This window comes from Panicum virgatum, chromosome 7K (genome assembly GCF_016808335.1).
Source record: "Panicum virgatum strain AP13 chromosome 7K, P.virgatum_v5, whole genome shotgun sequence".
NCBI lineage: Eukaryota > Viridiplantae > Streptophyta > Magnoliopsida > Poales > Poaceae > Panicum > Panicum virgatum.
The window spans coordinates 24,691,070-24,700,637 of NC_053142.1; the positions used below are offsets into that span (position 1 = coordinate 24,691,070).

At 46.8% G+C, this 9,568-nt stretch overlaps 1 long non-coding RNA gene across 1 annotated transcript; it reads left to right on the plus strand.

Annotated features, from left to right (window-relative positions):
• LOC120642961 lies at positions 1-1,527 on the plus strand. Its single transcript, XR_005662811.1, has 3 exons — positions 1-429; positions 507-615; positions 692-1,527. It is a non-coding gene; the product is annotated as an uncharacterized LOC120642961 (long non-coding RNA).
• The last annotated feature ends 8,041 nt before the right edge of the window (positions 1,528-9,568 follow it).

A 9,568-nucleotide genomic window follows, 5' to 3' on the forward strand; every position in this document is an offset into this window, starting at 1 on the left:
TGAGGATAACCGAAGCCGCGAGCCTGGCCGCTCAGATTGGATCGGAGCTCTAGGTCTCGCACAAGTGTGGCTGGGCAATCCGCTCTGGTCGCTCGCGACGTGCATTAGGCCAAGCGCGCCAAACACTATGAAGGTATGTGCAAGGGAGAGATTAAACATGTTGGTTCATCTAACGGCGCTTCGCGTCCTTCTCGGAATTCACTGCCTAACGCCTTGCGGCTGCCCGGCCAACCTCCATGTTCTTGCCGTGATTTGGGACATGAGGTAACCTTTACACTGTCTCCGAGCCCTCCGAGAATCACGGGCAATGCTAGTCGCAGTCCGCCGACTGTGGCGGCACCCGATGCACAATGTGACACGATGCCGACTGCACCGGCAGAACATTTGGACTTAGACCTTGGAGACACGAGCAGTGACACGGATGATGATGTGAGTATTGCCGATCTTTTTATATATACATACATTTTTTTCCTATTTTCTTAATCGAATGCTCGATCTCTATGCAGTTCTCCATTGGATTGAATCAACTTAACCTCCCAGCTATTCCAACAGGCGTGGATTCATTGGGTGGCCCAGATGCAAGTGCAAGCTAGGAACCGGTGGTGCAGCCTGAAGGTAGTTGATTTTTTTTTAGTTTCCTTCATAAGATGTTTTGCCTTACCCAATCTAAACTCTGGTGACAATGATGCAGCTGACGATGATGATCAGCTACCCCTCTCGGAGCAGGTCAAGAAACTGAAGGGGAAGGATGTAGTTCACCCAACTGAGCAGACCGAGACGCCAGAAGATCCGACCTAGCTTCCGGAGAAGGTTGGAGCAGGATGGCTTGCTCTCATAGAGAGGGAGGCCTACGTCTTTGAGCTGGTCTCGGATGGTCCTCGTTTCGTCACCAACTCAGTCCACTCTGTGGACGGCGAGCCCGCGAGGAGGAGCGATCTGCCTATATAATCCATGCTGATCTTGCTCGTCTCTTCCGTTTGCTGAAGAAGACCCCACTCGGCGGTGCCAAGGTAGTGTAGATGGTCAAACTCCTCATGGGCCAATGGGCCAGCATGTACGAATCTCCACGCACTGCTGCTGATCTGGAGTTGCTGATTACGCACTTGGGGATGCTAGCCCAGCGCTTAGAGCATGGGTCTACCTTCGAGGAGGTGACCCATAACAAGGATGAGGAAAATATGCGTTCCCATTTGCAGCGTATCGAGGCTGCATGTTCCGAGCTGGCAGCAGAGTTCACCCTGGTTCAGAGTGATCGGGAAGTGCTGGTGAACCATAAGTGGAAGACTACTTCCCTCCAGGAGAGATATGCTTCAACGGCTGCTAAGCATGAGCAGAAGATGATGAAGGACGCACGGGAGCGAGCAGAGGAGCTCCAGTATGTGGTGGACATTGCCTCAAAGCAAGAATCTTGAAGTCTTCGACCAGGATCTCCAGCAAGCTCGGCAGGGAGGAAGATTAGAGTATAGTGGGTAGTAATCAGGAATAAACATTGGCCATGCTGCATCTGGCCATAGAGAGTTTCTTCGAGTCGTGTGAGATCTATCGTGTTTTGGAGTCAGCTCGGCAGGGAGGAAGATTAGAGTATAGTGGGTAGTCATCAGGAATAAACATTGGCCATGCTGCATCTGGCCATAGAGAGTTTCTTCGAGTCGTGTGAGATCTATCGTGTTTTGGAGTCTTTTTCTTTGTGTCGTGTCAGGTCGGGGCGCCACTCGTGCACCCTCGTCATTTGCTTGAACAATATTTGCATTTCCCTTTAATATTAGAATGAAGTTTGTAGGTCGTATATCCGAGCTTTTAATTTTTGTATGCGTGCATGCGTGTTGCTCTGTTTTGGTTAATACACGTACAACATTCATCTACATCTTGTTTCCACAGCATATCTGTGTTGTATGTGCGTGTATGAAAGACGCCATCGTCTGCCGTACCAACGGCGGCCGGCGGCGATGTGTACCGAGATCGCCGGCAATCACCGCGGGCCATTAATGGGCACCTGGGAATAGCTGATCCTCACACTTACTCAGAGTTGTATGATGAGGTCGCCGCCTAAACTGGCAGAGTCGTACACCAGGGCCGGCACCGCTCAGCACACGCGGGGCCGATCGATGTACATAAAGATTGTTGGCTGCCATTTGCTTGTCATCACTCCATTGTTGTTTGGAGTGGATCTAGCTTAGAGCTCTCTGAGAACATCACTAGCGCTACGGCACCGCTCAGCACACGCGGCCGATCGATGTACATGAAGATTGTTGGCTGCCATTTGCTTGTCATCACTCCATTGTTGTTTGGAGTGGATCTAGCTTAGAGCTCTCTGAGAACATCACTAGCGCTACGGCACCGCTCAGCACACGCGGCCGATCGATGTACATGAAGATTGTTGGCTGCCATTTGCTTGTCATCACTCCATTGTTGTTTGGAGTGGATCTAGCTTAGAGCTCTCTGAGAACATCACTAGCGCTACGGCACCGCTCAGCACACGCGGCCGATCGATGTACATGAAGATTATTGGCTGCCATTTGCTTGTCATCACTCCATTATTGTTTGGAGTGGATCTAGCTTAGAGCTCTCTGAGAACATCACTAGCGCTACAGTGCCATGCCCGCCTGCCTCATTTTCCTTTTACGTTGGAAGATATTAGCATGTCCATGCATACAACTAGCTTGCATGCTCCCAGCCACTCGTCATCGGGCGTCTAACTTCAACCCAAATTAAAACTAGCTAGTCAAACCCAACTAGCTAGTCAAACCCCAGCCGTAAGTCTGGATGATATGAATAGCGCGCCGGCCGCCCAGGAGAGAGAAGAAAGAAGAAAGAAAAAAACATTAATTCCCGTCAGAATGATGCTAATGTCCATTGAGAACCATAATATCGTGGGGATTCATGCTGGGGCCGCCTAAATTTCTACGGCATTAGCCAGCACAAATCTTTAGTTGCCCTGTCTCGTGTGGCGAAAGTGCCGTACCGCTCAACGGAAAAGACTTTTCTTTTTCCATCCAGTGGTGTATGCTTAAATGACGCAGCGCTAGTACGACTGGACGAAGGGTTTCACAGCTTGACGCTAGCCGCACTGCTCCCAAAGATGAGAAGCGAAAAACCTTGCAACACATTGAGTTCAGTGTGCTTCCGCTGCCCTACCGAATGGCGATGGGACTCTTCCTTGAGACTTCCATGTATTGAGTAGCACCACAGCTTCTTGCTGTTTAAGACTTGGGTATAGTCGAAATTGGGGTAACTGGAATGGCTAAGGAATTTATTGGCCATGAAATTTGCCGAGGGTGGTAAACAGCTACCTCCTCCTTCCAATTGATCCGCTTGAGTTAGTAATATTTGCAATACTTGTCAGGATATGTGAATGGCTACATGTAATTTTTTATCCCAAGTGCAATATTTAAAGTAAATGTAATATTTCAAGTGTATAGAAATTATATATAGTCTTTGCTTAGCTAGATATAAATACGAATGCTAGATACAAATAAGAATAATCAAACTGCTACGAATACGAATATGAATTAACTAAAACTTAAAAATAAAAGAAAATAAAGATAATATAAGCCAAAAAATAGAAGAAAAAATTTAGTACCGGTTCGAGACACAAACTGGCAGGTATTAAACTTCCACCCCAAACGTGGCGATCAGTTTAGTACCGGTTGGTGTTCATTCAGTACTAAATGCAGGTGATCGGGCTGTACCATATAGATATCTGATACTAATATTTAATAATCGAGGATTTCCACCCAGTACTAATTAATACCCAGTTCTCTAGAAGTGACTGTCTACAAACCGTAGCCATCTCAACCGAGGACGCTTTCGCTAAGCAAATTAATATACCGCCGCCTAACATGGTGATATATACCACCATAGATAGAAATAAAATAGTATATTTTTCTTACTGTTGCTCACCAAAAGTAGTGGCTGGCGGGAAGGTCAACACATCGTGTTTGAGATTGAACGACTTACGGCGAGGCGAGTGTTGGCGATGAAACCGTCGGCTGGCGTGCCTTGCGGGATCGCTGCTGCTTGCTTGTTGGCGTCGGTGGCTACTGCTTGCTGGCGACGGGGAGGTGCAGCTGGTTGGCGTTCCCCTGGTTGCTTGCCGGCGCCAAGGTGCAACTTGCGGCGGCGTCGTCTGGACGTACAGGTCTCCTCGTCGACGACGAGGTGGCTTTCAAGTACACCGTTCGTCTGCCGCGTGCGTGCGTCTTGGGTATTGGCTGCTTTATATAGGCAGCGGAGGGCAGATAGTTTGAACCCTCGGCCAAGCAAAAGATTTAAACAGAACAATACTTTATCTTTTGCCTACGTGAACTACCTTATCTCTAATAATTACCGGGCCGGCTTGGATACGATCAAAACAAACTAACCAACTCGATCTATCGAGATCGATCTCTCTCTCTCTCTCCAAGCTAACAACCGACGTACGGCTCAAGTTAAACACCTGGACGCGCTAACTTATTAGCTTTTTCTCCAACAACGTGAATTGCTTATCTCAAACAACAAACTTGGATACGGTTCCGGACCAAAAACCAATATATGGATGCGTACCATGTATCTCAAGATAACTCGCATCGACGCTTACGGGTGGGCCGGCTTCCGGAGAAACCCAAACTGAATTATTAACTCCATGATATGTACATGTGCATGACCAGGGCTCATGAAACATGAACTCACACACATATACTGCCAATTGGCGTGTAACTTTTCTTTCTATTTCCTTTCTTCTCCTTCCAGAAGCCATATCTTTGGATTAAAATATTCAAAAAATGAACTGAAATCTTGGTGCTCTCCCGATGTAAGAATTCAGTCTACATCTTGTGGAAACATGCATGGTGAAGTGAGGCCCGCGCATCATAGGCTCAACCAACCTGCCTCAAAATAACTCATCACATATCCATCACGTATATATATTTTGCGACGTCTTACTATATTTTTGGGCAAAATAATCATCAAACACCAGAAGTATTCTTTGCAGGACAAGCTTGTAGCGGCATCTCATTTCTTGACACAGGTGGGTGGCCAAGGATTTTTTTGCCCGGGCACATGGGTGGCGGTCTAGTCTTAGGATTGACAGTCATTAGTGTGGAAGGATCTATTTTAAACTCTTTTAGGTTGTGTGCCGTTTAGGCAGAGGTCGGAAAAATTTCAAGACAATGTATCACCTTGATGTATTGTGCTTGAAATTAATAAAATTTCCCTTTTCAAAAAAAAAATCAAACACCAAAAAAGGCCTATGACAAGGTGACCCACTCTCACCTTTGTTGTTCAATCTGGTGTCAGACAATTTAGCAATCCTCATAGCGAGAACTAAAGAAAACGAGCATTTTAAGGGTCTACCACCACATTTGGTTGACAGGGGTCTTTCAATGCTCCAATACACCAGTGACACGATCCTTTTATGGAAAATAACTTGGAAGACTCGAAGAATCTCAAGCTAGTACCATGTGCTTTCAAATACATAAAGGTATACAAAATTCTGTAGTGTCCAGTCTGCCATTATTTATGATGCCCTTCTTCCGAATACATAAAGGTATATTAAAAAAGCTTGACCAGATCAAGTTTTTTTTTTTGGCAGGGAGATGGGCACAAAAAGAAATATAGATTATTAGGCAAGTGGATCATCCTTTGTAAACCCGAAAGTGTAGGTGGTATGGAATTCTTCACCCTGAAACGCAGAATATCTGCTTGTGCTAAAGTAATAAGACTTCAGCACAAGTTGAAATAAGGAAAGTAGGCATTTCAAGTTCTGGACAGGTCTAATGGGAGTAAAAGAAGATTTATATCTAGGAGAAACCCTTCATGCTAAGTTACCCCACTTTATAAAACATCGTTAGGAGAAAGAATGTTACAGTAGATAAAGTACTATGCACAAGGCCCATTAGCTTAACATTTCTTTCAGGCAGGCCATAGTGGGGAACAATCTGAATTGGCTTGAGCTGGTAATATAAGGAAAGTTTTATTTGTTCAGCTTAATGATAGAAGCAGGGATGAAAGTCCCATATTTTTTGGGTCATTGGGTCGACCCAAAATTTGATAAAATGAACTAGAGTGGCATGCTACGTAATTAATTTGGGAGAGAAAATAAACTAACATGAGAAACCCAAAAACATCAATGGGTACCCACTTGCATCCCTAGATAGAAGGGATGTTTTTACTCTGCTTTTGAACAAACGAATTTTTCGGCTAGCTCTAATAAGGGGGACAGTTTCAAATGTTCATGGGGTGGTGTGGAAGCTAAAGCTTCCTTTAAAAATTAAAGTGTTCCACTTTCCTATGGTATCTAAGAAGAGGAGACATTTTAACTGAAGATAATTTGGTCAAAATAAATTGGAAGGGTGCTGCTTCTGTAGTCCAGAGGAGTCTATTCAGCACCTTTATCTGAATGTCAAGTGGCTAAACTCATGTGGAGTACTCTTTATTTTGCTTTTGGCATTTATCCTACCCTCCTTGTGTTGCAGCACAACTGACTCAATTGTAGTTTGAATTTGAATGGCAGCAATTGGAGAACACTGGTCAAGTGCAGTTTGAACTTGAATGCAATATGTACTCAAACTATATCCAATTTTACATAAATACAAACCTACATCTAACTTAGCCCGAAACCACTTTAACCCAGCCCAGCTAACCTAATTTAATATTATGGTGTACTTAGTGAAACTAATTTAATATTGTGGGTGCTGATGTTTTTTTATAAGTTTGATTGAAGTGAGATAATGTCTACTTAAGACAAAACTAAAGTAAACAATACTAGAACAAATAGTATTTTTGTGTTGTTTATTGCTACCAATATGAAATTTATGTGGTTCAAGATTTCGAGGATAATGCAAAGAGATGGCATGTAATTGTTAAAACAGTCAGCTAAAAAAATGTTCTGTTCTGCTATTCCTTATCGAAGAACTGAACTAGATGGAAGATGAGTCAGTTGTGCTGCAGATATTCTATCACTAGCATATTCGTATCATGCCAATCATTGTTCCAACATACCTGGGTTAGTCCTTGACCAGGTGACCACATGAGTTTACCATCTGGGATTGAGAAACTGATGCTGCGTGTACTGTTTTCTAGAGACAAGCTCATACTGTTCTTACAAACAATTTCTCAGTTTATAAAAAAGCTGCACACAAATCATACAGCATGCATGTCTCTTTATTCCTGCTCCGACCCTCTGAACACGCAGAGGATTTGCGCATCTTCTATTCCTGCTCCGGAGCCTCATTCAGGTCAATGTTCCACAGCCTGCTCCCACCTCCACCATCAGCCCACGCCGGAGTCGGAGTGGCCGCCACCGCCACCGCCACCGCCGGTGCTGGGCCGTCGTTCCTCCTCTCAGAGTGCTGCCTCACCTCCCGTCCTGCTGCCTGATGCCCAGACTGCCACGACGGCACGTCCTGTGCCATGGAGATCTCAACGGAGACCAGTCGTTCCCTTGGTCGAGACAGATCCTTGTCATCGTCATCGTCGTCTTCAACTTTCCGCTTCCCATTCTGGCTTCCGGCAGCCACGCCCGAGGAACCTTTCAGCCTTGGCAGCACCTTCTTCTCCCGGTGGTGGCCGGCGACATGCCCACCGAGGGCCTGGTTCGTGTCGAACTCCGCCCCGCAGTGCTTGCAGTGGTACGGACGTTTCTCCTTGGGAATCGGCGCGAGCTTCGCCTTCTTCCTGCGCGCCTCGCTCACCACTTCTTTGGGCATGTTTCTGTTTCTTCTCTTCTTGGGGATTTTCACAGAGAAATCGCCATGTTCGTGACGGTTCCCCAGCTGATTGCCGGCTTCGGCACCGGCATTGCTCTTGAGTTCAGCTGCGGCGGCATTGCCGGTGGCCGATCCTCCGGCTCCACCTTGAGCTCCAGTAGCACCAAGCTTCTCAAACGAAGGCGGTGGCAGCGGTTGTCTTCCCTGGCTATTGCCTCTATATCTCAGTGCAAGTATCGCGTACGCGCAAAGTATCTCTAGCGGGGTTAGCCGGGGATAGCGCCCGCTACGCCGAGCGGGTGGTCGGTCGGTACCTGGCAGCGACGAGGAAGAAGACGACGTGGCGGCGCCGGTGGCCGTGTCCGGCGGTAGCTTCATTAGCTTGCTCACGGGCGGAGTGGCGCCTTTGTACCCTCTGTTCGGGTGGCTCCGGAGGTGACCGAACATCGACTTGTCGTTCTTGAAGAACTTCCCGCACTCGGAACATTCGACGACGCCGCCGCCGCCGGAGCTATGCTTGTCTCCGCCACTGCCGCCGTCATCTGGAGGCCGCAGCGACCCCTCTTCTTCCTCATCACCCACTCGGACGCCTCCGTCGATGCTCGCATACTCTTCGTCGTCGAAGATTGAATCAGCGCTGTGGCTGTCGAGCTCGCCGCGGCCATGGCTGGACATGAACCGCGCCCTTCGGATTGGATCTTGACAGCACAACGGGTCGCCTCCGATCCGGACTCCGGTCAGGTGGCTTCCCGAGATCAGGGGCAGCAGCGCGATGCAAACTTGTAGCAGGAGCACCGAGCACAGCAATAAGCCGCCTTTACTCATCAAAATCGGAGCGCAGAGGGGGCGATGGCGAGTGAGCGAGAGGTTGAGGACGGCGACGACGACACGGGCGGTGGGATCTCCGGCGGGAGCAGCGGAGTGGAGGCGGAGCGGCGTCCGCTTTCCACGGTGGTTTTCACCTGCAGCTATGGAAAGACCAGGCCGAGGATCTTGGGGGCCATGGAAACAGGCTCGTCAGTTTTGATCTGATTCGATCTGATGAATTCTCTCCTTTTTCACGCTGGCGCTGCTCGAGCCGGAGGAGGGAGCGTTGCAACTTGGAAGCTCAAGGGCCTGGCTCGTTCTCAATGGAAGACTGCGAGTCCGAGATCGTGGCTCGTGCGGGGAAAAAAAGAGAAAAAAAATCTGAAGTGGAGCAGCTGTGCGCAACAGTCCTGCATGGAGAGGAGGATGCCAAGAGCCCCGCGAAACCATGCGAGCGGGACGCGCGCGTGATCGCAAATCCAAAACAACGAGCGCTATAGCGCTTCCCGGCGCGCGACACTGCAGCCGGCGCGACGCGGCTGTCCTGCCCACCGACGTGACAGCCCAGGTAATGTTTTGTTTTCTTTTTTGCTTTTCTAATATTTTTTCCTCTGTGTTCCATGGCAGCAGCCATCATTCTTGCTCTTTTTTTCAGGTTTTTTCCTTTACTTTCTACTATGTGTTTCTCTAAAGAAATTCTCTTGACAAAGATTTTAGAAATATTTTACTAAAAAATTATATTGAACATTATTGTGCTTACAAGTTGTATAATGAATTTGTACGTAAAAGGTTGTTTGAGAAATCTTCTTGATTACATTTTCATAGAAGTTGTGTTGAAAACTTATCTTGACAAGTTATATTTTTACAAGTTATATGATGAACTTATGCATCAAAGTTGTCCAAGAAGTTTCATAGAAGTTATGTTCAAAATTATCATTTAGTAAGGAGGATAAAAAAGTTCTGCGTAAAATTTGTATGTGTTATGTTAAAAAATTGTCCTATAAGTTGGTTGGAAAAATTTATACATAAAAGTTATAAATATCGTAAAAGTTGTGCTGCAAAATTATCATCTAATA